This window comes from Mercenaria mercenaria, chromosome 14 (genome assembly GCF_021730395.1).
Source record: "Mercenaria mercenaria strain notata chromosome 14, MADL_Memer_1, whole genome shotgun sequence".
Lineage (NCBI taxonomy): Eukaryota > Metazoa > Mollusca > Bivalvia > Venerida > Veneridae > Mercenaria > Mercenaria mercenaria.
Window position 1 is genome coordinate 47,786,576 of NC_069374.1, and position 12,089 is coordinate 47,798,664.

Consider the following 12,089-nt stretch of genomic DNA (forward strand, 5'->3'; position numbering starts at 1 on the left):
TTTCTGAAGACCTTTCTCTAGCTGTACTTGGTGAGCGTCAAAAAATACACACCTGTGCCATGTGAGTGCCGTTTTGAAACCCCTTACCATCTTTAAACACGAGTAATTCTTTAAATATAACAAATTAAGTCTTGGAATTGGAACTGGTTATTGTAGGAAGATATGACTATACGATACTGTATCAAAAATGAATACATTTGGTGTATTTACTGAGTATTTTACGTGTTTTTTTTTGACATTTGACATTTTTGAGTCAAACGATCACGTTTAACTCGCCGTAGTTTGTTTATTTCAAGATGAAATGTTGTGACACTCACAGAACATAGTCATCAATTATTCACCAGGGCGCAGATATCTTTCGTTTTACAAAAAGTTTTGAATTACCGGAGATACAATAAGAAATACTTACACCACCGCTCCTCCAAAATCGCTTATCGAGCGCTGTATGTGTGAGTGCCACCTGTACTTGGGAGCGCCGGTACCAGGGTGTGTACCGTAACATAGTGAAACTCCCTTATATGAGCATTCATTTTTGTCCCAGTGAAACTTTCTTTATGGAACCTGGATTATTGCCCCTGATTATAAAGTACAGTAAAATTCTGCTTGCTGTAACATTGATTTTTGCCCCTGATTAAGAGATACAGTTAAACGCCCTTTAAGGAGAATTGATTCTCACCCCTGATCTATGATTGGATTGCTTGAACCCTATTATCATAAACTTTGTGAGCTTGAGTGACCAGTGTTTCACTGTATATACTAGTATTTGTATATAGACTGAAGAGGTGCAAGTCGTGCTATCCGCTTAACTTGTAACGAAGGAGTCAGATTTTCTCCCAAGAAAACAACATTTTTTGAGAGAAACATTCCATGATTCAATTATTAACTTCTTAACATTATTGAATCCATTTCATTTTTATGCTTTTTCGCAAAAGTCCGTTTAATGTTGATGGAATCACCTTCAGGCAAAGGCGAATGAAGTTTGTGCATAATGTATAATTAATAAGAGCAGTTCAATATAGAATAAAGCTGGAAGATTTAGTCCCCGATGAAAATGAAACAGCATTATATTGTGTTTTAAATTATTAATTTTCATACTTTTATTTGCTCTGCAACCTGTATGTTATCGCAAAAATGAAGGATCAGATAGAAAGATATACACTATTAAAATTCTTTTTGTGTAAAAGTTAATGAAGTGTACGAGAGACAAAATGGCTTTTTATTGATCTTTGATTGCATGATATTACCGTAGCCTTATTTGACTACAATTTAAACTAATTCTGATGTCATGCCAAGATGTTAATTGATAATAAATACACAAGTGTTAGAAATTTGATATACAAAATTGATTGGCTTTTGACCCTGATCGTTAATCAATAAGTTTTTGCTACTGTAATTGTTAAAGTTTGCCGAGCGTGTATATAGAAGATAATCTATATGACAAATTATTAGTGCACTAAATCTTCATTTCGGGATATAGTATAACAGACAAATAGTTACAAACAATTTATTTTTTATTATGTCTGCTGAGTTTGTTTGAAAAGTGGGACGTAACACACGACTACCAGTTAATAGTTGCAGGCTCAGTCCTTGAACATGGCATAAACCCTTATCATAATTGACACGATTGGTTCTGCCTTTGCGACCAGTGTAGATCATGATCAGCCTGCACATTCATGCAGTCTGATGATGATCTGCACTGTTCGCTATTCAGTCAGTATCGTTTTGGTATTAGCACTCCTTTTAAAAGTTTATATACTGTCCAAATGGGAAGATAGACAAGATCATTATAGAAATTTAGCAGTGTATAAGGGTTAATAATTTTGTTCTCTGTGACGTTCTGACTTAGAAGATTATGCAGTATGCCTGAAATCAATAACCTTCCATCTTTAAGTCATGTGGTTAAGTTGTCAGGTACTTGTAGAGAGCAGCTAATACTGGTACCTTCTGCAGTCTAAAAACAATTTGAGCTGTGCCATGGGACAACCAACATAATGGCCTGGCATCTGGTCAGGATCCATGCTGTTTGCTTTCAAAACCTATTTGAATTAGAGATAATGTTAGTGAACAGCATGGATCCTGACCAGACTGCGCGGATGCGCAGGCTGGTCTTGATCCATGCTGGTCGCAAAGCCACTATGTTGGTTTTCTCATGGCGCGGCTCATTTTTCAGTTGACTAAACTAAATAAAGTATGCTAAATTGTGGCGGAAAAGTGGCCTATAGTGATCAAACAAAATTTCTGTTACCAAAAGTTTTTAGAGTTTTGCACAATCGCTTATTTTGGCGTTATTACTTTGACATTAGTGTCTTATTTGAGACTAGGGAACAGCTATTATGAAAGGTGAATGTAATACATTGTACTAGTGGGCAAATTATTTTGTTTTGGAAGGAAAAATAATGCAGTAATTTAATACAATCATATGTTAAAATTGAAAAACTGACTTTGAGATTATTAACACTGAAAGTCAAACAGTTCAAAATGCAGGTGATTAAATTGAATAAAGTAATTTCAAATTTGTTGTATTTAACTTATCTACAGGAGTCCCGACATTATAGCGTCTTATACTAAAGTATTAAATGCGATGCAAATTATGCAAAAACGTTGCTTTTATCGACATTTGATAACCTCTTGTGAAGTGATCCCAATAATTTACGATTCCCGTTACTTCGGTTGCTTTTGGTTTTCAAACAATTAATCACATTTAAGTAATATTATACTTATTCATTAAATTTTTATAATACCTTAGAAACCTATTGAGAATTTGAAGAAAAAAATGCCGTTATTTATTCAAAATTGCGTATGTAATGCTACGCTTCAGAAATTAGAATACCGACCAATGTCAATAGCCATTCATTTCAAATTTTGAAATTTAATAACACCATTACGGATAAGAAATATATACCTTGTTTAGTGTTGCTAGCGTATCCATAGTGATTGTGTAAACAGCTTAAGAATTTCAGTAATAAAATGTTTGGTTATTGAGTTTTGAAGTAGAAGGTTAAATACACTTGTGTACATTTTGCATTTAGATGTTTAGAAGTACAACAGAGTCTATAGGAAATGAGTTTTCATAGTTATGTTTACAATATTTTGAAAACACACTGCAGAAGTGTAAATATTTTCTCAGAAATCTATTAAATTGAGTGTATGAACTGATGGAAAGATCTGTATTTTTTCAGCTGATGAAAAAAAGAGTTAGCATGCAGACATCAATGATGTAAATGATGAGTAATCGTAAGTAATTAGAGCAATTGACCTTTAGCCTGCTGGCGGCAAGTGATTCTGCCTCTGCGACCAGTGCAGACCAAGATCAGTCTGCATGTTCATCTGTACTGTTCAGTCAGAAAATTTCCAGTGAATGCCCCATCGAATGATAAATTGAAATTTGGACCAGTCCATTGAGTTAATTTAGCAGGCTAAAGGTTAAACAACAAAACACTAACATGCTGATAATGGTCATGGTCAGATGACATCAAGATATATGTATCGATGTATGTTAATCTTGAAGCTCAGTAACTGTTCCAACTTTTCAAACCATAATATTATGCTGACTGGTAGTTTTACCATGCAAGTACTAGTTTCCTATGAGACTATTACACCAGCTAAATATGGCCAACTTTTTTCCCCATCTTATATTACTACTGCAGAATTTTACCTTTGGTCACATTAACCCTTAACCTCCTATATTTCTATAATGGACCGGTCCATCTTTCAATTTGGACAGTGCCACTCATTACTCAAAGGGGTTTTCACTGAAAATTTACTGACTGAATAGCGAACAGTGCAGACCATGATCAGACTGCACGGATGTGCAGGCTGATCTTGGTCTGCACTGGTCGCAAAGGCAGGATCATCTGCCGCCAGCAGGCTAAGGGTTAACTAAAGGCCAAGATAACTTGAAGTCTGAAGTCAAAAACATTATGGCATGAGACAAACAGAGTTTAAAAAATGTGACAAATTGATAAACAATAAAAAAAAATGTTGTTTTTTTTCTGATCACGTGCATAAAATTAGAATTGTTTTTGATGGGTATAATTATATTTATAAAAATAGAAACTCTGTTTTATGACAGCTCTATGATATGATATGTTTGTGTGTTTTCTGTTGACAGTTTTGATAATTTATGTTTTTTTTACATGTAAACTGAAAAACCATTAATTAAAAAAGAATGCAAGACTTTCGTTAGTTTTGAATACATGTAAGTAACGCTTATTTTATCAAAATCATCATAGCATGTTAAAATTTAATCTGTTTTGTATATATTGTTGCTATGGCAATGCGGTAATAAAGATTAGGTCTTATTTTTGTGGAATAGTGCAAAGTAACGGTATATTGCTATGGTCCATAAAGTTTGAATACAAATATATCGAGACGCTATCTATACGAAAATATTCCTTTATCTGTTCAAAAGTCATGGTAATATTTGTGTCTTAATATGATCCTTTAAGAGACCAAATTTCTCAATCAGCTGATTATATTTTGAAATAGTTTTGAAATTTAAGCTTCTTTGTACGTTTCGAATTTGCATAAAAGACGCAAAATCGTTTATTACTTGCGTAAATGGTTACTTGATTACCGATACCTCCATGACATAAATTATTTCAACTGAATAGAGTAGATAGCTCATTTGCATTTTTTTCCTTATTTATAAAGAAAAGCATAATTCTAAATTGATTACATTATATTTTGGAAATTGAATTTTAAGAAGCTTTTTCTTCTACATTATTGATTTCAAAATGTCATCAGAATAAATTTTAAGGAACTTCCTGTATGAAAAATTATGTCCTAATAATAAATAAAGAATAAATATGAGACAAAACCCTCCAGTCCCCAGTATCCTCTTGAAAAACAAAACAACTGCTGTATTTAGGATTTGATGAAAGGAGCAAAGTAAAAAATCCACTCCTTGATTTTGTTAAGATTTAGTGTTACAAAAATGACAAAATTTGAATTTCTGTTGAAATATTAAAATTTAATCAGGTCTATAATTAGGAGTTGTTTGGAAAATACATTGTGGGTAATCTTTTGTCAGTCAATCATGACAAAACTGCAGTTAATGAGCAGGGACAGACAGTATTCAAACGAATGTATCCAGAATGCATTATAAGTCATTTTATGTTTTGTGGCATTTTCTGAGAAAGTCATTAAATCTCTTCACTTCTATTTATAGTTACATACAGGTTTGTTTGCAGGGAAAGGTTTGAAGTGTTTCTGACATGACAGCTACTTGAGCATGAAGGTCAGAGAGTAATGCCTGCATAGAAACAACAATTGTCCGCAATCTTTTGCTTGCATACGTTACCACTTAGTGATGTTGAGTAGAACTTTGACAAAACACTTGCAGCATAGAGGTTACCAGTATATTTTCATTTTAAGGTAATGGACCTGTAAAAATATTCCGCAATTTTACGTGACATTAAGCAATCTCCCGATGTGGCTTCGGCAGTCTTTGGTTGCTTTAGCTCGATCCAGCAGTGAGATTGAGAATGCCAAAGTCGGTTATGGAGAATACAAAATCGCACGCAAGTTGCTTATATTCATTATGGGTCCATTATCTCTAGCACTGTGCCACAGGGCATATATGAGAATTCTAAAATGACCAGGAGCGAGCTGTGACTTGGCCGATAGATACCTCAATCCACCAGAAACTGTATGGAGGCATTGAGGATCTGCAGCAAACCACAAGTTTCATCGAGGCTACTGGAGAATGGGGAAAACTACTTAAGCTTAATTTTGAAGGAGCATTATAATTATTTGAACTTTTGTAGAGAACGCTTCCTTGGAAAAACCAGTGCCAGTATGACAGGAAGCTGCTTAAATTCACTACGCCTGCCAAATGAAACCTACACAGAACAGACATTTTGTTGACCAAGTTCAGGTCAACACAATTTTTAAGGTTGTGGGGAGTGGGGGATTATTTTTTAAGATATATGCTCCCTGGGGTACATTTCGTAGAAATTATCTCCCTTGGGGAGAGGTAAATTTCCTTTTTCTAAGAAATATGACTACCACCTCTAGCAATTGGTACCAGTAACAATTTTTAGCTTGACTGAGCACGAAGTGTCAAAGGTGAGCTTTAGTGATCACTCTGTGTCCGGGTCTCCGTTCGGTCGTGTCGTCCGTCGTCGACCGTACCGTCGAACAATTTTGACTGTAACACTCTAGAGGTCACATTTTTGGCCAATCTTAATGAAACTTGGTCAGAATGTTACCCTCCATAAAAACTTGGACGAGTTCGATATTGGGTCATCTGGTCAAAACTAGGTCACCAGGTCAAATCAAAGGAAAAGCTTTTAACACTCTAGAGGTCACAATTTGACCAATCTTAATGAAATTGGCCAGAATGTTTACCCTCCATAAAGTCTTGGACGAGTTCGATTTCGGTCATCTGGGGTCAAAAATAGTCACAGGTCAAATCAAAGGAAAAGCTTGTTAACAACTCTAGAGGTCAAATTTTTGGCCCATTCTTAATGAAACTTGGTCAGAATGTTACCCTCCATAAAATCTTGGTGAGTTCGATATTGGGTCACTGGGGTCAAAAACTAGGTCACCAGGTCAAATCAAAGGAAAAGCTTGTTAACACTGTAGAGCCGCATTATGACTATATCTTCATGAACTTGGTCAGAATGTTAATATTGATGATCTTAAGGCCAGTTTGAATTGGGTCATGTAGGATTAAAAACTAGGTCACCTGGTCAAATCAAAGGAAAAGTAGTTAACACCTGTAGAGGCCACATTTAGACCATATCTTAAAGAAACTTGTCAGATGTTTAACTTGATGCTCTTTAGGTCAAATTTAAACTGGTCAGCTTCGGTCAAAAACTGGTCACTAGGTTAAATCAAAGGAAAGCTTGTTAACACTGTAGAGGCCACATTTATGACTGTATCTTCATAAAATTAAGCAGATATTAAACTTGATGATCTTTAGGTCAGGTTTGGAATCTGGTCATGTTGAGTCAAGAATTAGGTCATGGGGGCAATATCAAAGGAAAAGCTTGTTAACACTCTAGAGGCCACATTTATGACTGTACTTCATGAAACTTAGAATGTAAACTTGATGATCTTTAGGTCAAGTTCAAATCTGGGTCATGTTGGGTCAAAAACTAGGTCACGGGTCAATTTAAAAGAAAAGTAGTTAACATGTAGAGCCACATTTATGAACAACTTGATACTGGTCAGAATGTTATCTTGATGATCTTTAGGTCAATAGGTCAGGTGAGCGATACAGGGCCTTCATGGCCCTCTTGTTTTCTTGTATGGATTAGAACATAAAGGAGTCAAACATTGCTTAATATTGAATTGATTGCATGACAATTGTCCTGAAATGGATACTAGACATATAGGATGGTCTTTGAAAGAAGAGTAACAAAGAAAATCTATATTTATTCATACCTCATAGAAACTATATATTTTTGAGGCAGTAGTAATGTTTTGTATTTTGATGGTAATGAAATACAACTATAAAACAGATTGATTTTGTTATATACTTAATTTTCATTAATTTTTGGACAGGAATGTTTGTGGTTTTAGCCAGAAGCTGGTATTTCCTGGAGATATGGATTTTTGGAGGTCCACAATAATTATTGAAGATAAAATTAATAGGAATTATATATTCATTTGTTGGGATTTAACCTTAACCCAGCTTAATTTCTAAAATGGACTGGTCCATCATTCAATTTGGGCAGTACCACTTGTTATTCAAAGGGGTATTCACTGAAAATTTACTTATTAAATAGTGAACATTTAATGTAGACCATGATCAGACTGCTCTGATGTGCCGGCCAGCAGGCTAAGGGTTAATTTCTTGGACATAGGCAACCATGAAAACCACAAAACTTTGTCCCACCTGAATGTCAGTAAGATCACAGTATTCACCACCCTTGTTATCAAGCCATTTTAATTTAATATTTCCCACACCTACCACCGTTTTATTTGACAAAGGTAGAAAGAATCCCCCACCTGCTCCATTTGACTAAGGCAGGCAGAATTCCCCGTTGGATTTTGTGGAATAAATACCCTAAATTAAAAGAAAAGATTAACATGAATGAAAGAATTACTGTTACAGCTTGTAAAGTGATAATCATTAAGTTTTAAAATTTGGATATAAACGGGGTGAATTTTGTCAAAGATTGACCATCTTTCAGTAACCTGAACCACTTCAGTAGCCTGGTGGTAGAGCGTCCGCTTCGAGTGCGGGAGGTCGTGGGTTCGATCCAGGCCCGAGTCATACCAAAGACATTAAAAAATGGTACTACCAGCTTCCTCGCTTGGCGCTCAGCATTAAGGGGATAGTGTTAGGACTGGTCAGCCCGGTGTCAGTATAATGTGACTGGGTGGGATATCATGTCACGTGTCTACAGCGTGATATTCCAGTGAGGCAGCACTATAAAGTTGGGCATTGTGCTCACTGCTACAAGTAGACACTGTCGTTTATATGACTGAAAAATTGTTGAAAAAAGACGTTTAAAACCCGTACACAAACACACACCCCTTTCAGTAACCTGACATGTTGGTGGAAAATGGTTGCAACTTAATGTAGAAAAATAGGTTTTTTATTTTCTTATTTACACAAACTTATCCCATTTCGGATAAGTCAAGATTTTATGACCCATGGTACTGCATAACCTTATATGAAGTATTTTCAAGCCAATGCAAACAGTAGTTTTAAGTGATTAGGGTTTGTTTATGATAGAATGGGAAAGTGAACCTGCGAAACTTGATATAACAATGAAAGCCAATTTAATGATGAAATCTTACAGTCCAGTGCTGTAACCATGAATGAAAACGTATAATTTGAACGTAGATGTGAAAAAAAAGTACATCAAAAATTATAGAATGAAATCATTAAAACGTGCTTTGATTAGGAAAATACCATATCTCATCGTTTTCATGCTTTAGAAATGAGATGATTCTGACACATTTATGAGGGCAACATGATGGCATTTGAATTAATGTTTGAATTGTGACACTGCAGAAAAATGGGTGTAAAAAGAAGTCGTTTGTAAAAGTCATTCTGTACTTCTACTGAATTATTCTACACAAGTAGCTGAGAACTTTCCCACATGGTCCCTTAGAGTTAGAGAAGGTCAAACGTCAGAGACATTCCATCAAATTTTCTAGGAGAAAATATGCCTAGCCTGGGGATCAAACTCACTAAATTGCTCATAACATGTTGCCTATCCACTGAGCCAGTGGGACCAGGATAAATTTTTAGTCTCCTCATAATTATGTGTCCCACCACACAGTGGTGTGGGAGACATATTGATTTACTCCAGTCTGTGTGTATATGTGTTTGTCACGAATCTTGTCTACATTCTAAGTTGCACATTTCTCAACTGGTCTTCACCAAACTTTAACAAAATGTGTTTGACCATAAGTCCTCGGCCGAGTTCGATAACTAGCCAAATCAGCCAAGACACTTCGGAGTTATGGCCCTTGAATTATGGAAAATAGGCCTTTTTACTATTGTCTGCACTCTAAGTCAAACATTTCTCATCTGATCTTCACCAAAAACTTTAACAAAATGTGTTTGACCATAAGTCCTCGGCCGAGTTCGATAACTAGCCAATTCAGCCCAGGCACTTCAAAATTATGGCCCTTGAATTACCCAAAATCAGCCTTTTTACTCTTTGATGGTATATTTAAAGACTGACTTACTATTAAAATTTTAGATGATTAAACAGCTGTGGGAGACATGCGTTTTTCTCAAAACCAGCTCTACTTGGTTAAATACTTTTATGTTGTTTTCCCATTCAACTATAAGTTACATTCTTTAAGATTTTTAATTTCATTTGTTTCAGGCTGTAACAGAAAATGAAACTGAAATTGGAAAAAGGTCTTCTTTCTAACTGCTACAGGTCCTGATAGTAACAGAATCTGTCTCGACTTTTTTCACAGAATATGGAACTGACACATCCGCAGTGACAGTTAACAATGCTTGCGTCAACAGTCTAAGACTAGGAAACAGAACAAAGAAAGCTCAGAGGTAAAAAATATCAAACAAGTCAATGCACTTTTTGTCGGTCTCAGTAATATTTAAAAGTACTCCAAGGAAATCTCATGCCCCAAAATGTACTAAGTAGGGCAATTGTACCCACGGGTGGGGGTTACGCTCCACACCCCGCCCACTACAACAATGACAAATATAGAAGTCTTGTGAATTTTATTTTTTTGATTGAGTACAAGGGCAACCTTGTGAATTTATGATTTGGTATCTGGGGTCAAAATTTCTGCCTGTCCATGACTGAGTCCTTTTGTGAGTTTTTGGCTTGGCCTTGACCAACTATGAACATTGGCATATGGAAGCATGTATCTAACTGTTGTACAGAGGTTAAGATCTGTATTTGAATTGGTACATCGCCAAATCTATCTTTATGCAGCTAATTTAATGCTCCCTCCACTAAGAAGGATTATGGTATACACTAATTGTACAACTATGTCAGAAATAGCACAGTCATTGTACTGGTTCTTCTTATGCAGATGAGGTGTCTTTTAAGTCTGCAGAATATCTTAAGTTTACAATTTGTACTTCTTTTGGTATAAGTGAATATAAAATAAAGACGTTAATATCAGAAAAGCTGCGTTTTCAACAGAAAATTAGACTGCCTATGGCAACAAGCTAGACAGAAGAGTAGTATAGATGCTAAGGCTTCAAACATGAATGTGACAACGAAAGATATATTTTTCATATAAAAGCTACTCGAAATACTGATTTTTTTTTTTTGGGGGGAGGGGGGGCGGGGGAGGGGATGGTGAAGAGGGGCATCAGAACCCTAGGCTTCAGAATCATTAAAATTTTCAGGACTTGGCTTTTTGCATGACTATTTTCTAGTACAGTAATAGGTAAACTCTTTGTAATAGTTTTGCTTTGGAGCACACTTTAAAGTTATTCACTCCAAGATTAGATAATACGCAAGTTCAAGTAAGAAACAAAAAGAATAACAATACTGAGAAATCATTTATATTCATTGGGGACTACTTTCATGGATTTTGAGGTTGTGTCAATCCATTAATTCAAATCCCAATGAAACAAAATATATTTCCATGCATTTATCTTGAAAAGTTGAAATCCACAAATCCATAATTTTAACCCATTGGCAACGAAAGTGCCCTTTGGGCCCAAAACCACAAAATACCTTGCATGGGAAATTATCTCACAGTAAACGAAAATTCAAATAACAGTTACTTCAAAAAGTACTGTAGTATGTTTTATCTGAGCTAAAAAAACCCTAAAAATCATATATTAAGATATTAGCTCTTCATTATAGCACACATGAAGATAAAAAAGGCTTACCTTCCATTTTGGAAGATTTGTCTTTATTAGGTTGAAGTTCTTTTCTCTTATAAAGTCATCTGTGGTCAAGTTTGTCCTTTCTTGCACAATTTGATTTTTTCAAAAGACTGTCAATCTTACATTAAACAAGTAGACGGCTGATTTATAATTCTGTATATACTAGTGTATTGAATAAAGCTTCTGGCCAGATATGGTGTTTGAGCAAATCCGAGTTGAATAGGGGCTTTAGCGTCCCCTCTGAGAATGTAGGCTACGATAATCCGTATTTGTGTTCACTCAACCCCAGTGCGTCTATTGACATTGCAGGTCTTGTGTGTATGCAAAGTAAACATAGTGAAACTCAAATATGATAAGGTATTTGGAAAATGATAATGCTTTTATTGAGTTAAATATAGTGTGGTTTCAAAATTCCCACAGCATGTTGTTTTATTGGGGTAAAAAGGTGTTTGCAAATTGAGGTGTGTCATAATATATCATTGATCATTTCGTTAAAATCACAATTTTCAGTTTTTTGTTGGTTTTTTTTTGTTGTTTTTTTTCATTTGGCCAAAATTAGAGATGTAGTAATTTCTTTTATCATAATTATGGAACTGTAAGGTCAGATAAAATCAGTGCTGTGTTTCCCAGTGTTGCTTACTCATTTGAGCCCCGCCATGAGAAAACCAACATACTAACATAGTAGCTTTGCGACAAGCATGGATCCAGACCAGTCTGGGCATCCGCTCAGTCTTGTCAGGATCGATCCATGCTGTTTGCTTACTGTTTCTCTAATTGCAATAGGCTTTGAAAGCGAACA

At 35.4% G+C, this 12,089-nt stretch overlaps 1 protein-coding gene and 1 long non-coding RNA gene across 7 annotated transcripts in view; one reads left to right on the forward strand and one right to left on the reverse strand.

Annotated features, from left to right (window-relative positions):
* LOC123527482 (tumor protein 63) overlaps positions 1 to 12,089 on the reverse strand; it is a 57,880-nt gene that overhangs the window by 26,869 nt on the left and 18,922 nt on the right. The window contains exon 1 of one of the 3 annotated variants that reach the window (XM_045306962.2): positions 11,294 to 11,500. The exons of the other annotated variants lie outside the window; for them this stretch is intronic. The gene's annotated coding sequence lies outside the window, so the exon portion shown is untranslated. Of the gene's footprint in view, positions 1 to 11,293; positions 11,501 to 12,089 lie in introns of those variants that run through there. 3 annotated transcript variants of the gene reach the window in all.
* LOC123527483 (uncharacterized) overlaps positions 1 to 12,089 on the forward strand; it is a 64,612-nt gene that overhangs the window by 3,605 nt on the left and 48,918 nt on the right. For 2 of the 4 annotated variants that reach the window (XR_008367091.1, XR_008367093.1), the window contains exons 2-4: positions 3,180 to 3,234; positions 5,193 to 5,376; positions 9,801 to 9,985. This is a non-coding gene — a long non-coding RNA (uncharacterized LOC123527483). The remainder of the gene's footprint in view (positions 1 to 3,179; positions 3,235 to 5,192; positions 5,377 to 9,800; positions 9,986 to 12,089) is intronic. The other 2 variants (XR_008367092.1, XR_008367094.1) reach the window with 2 other exon arrangements.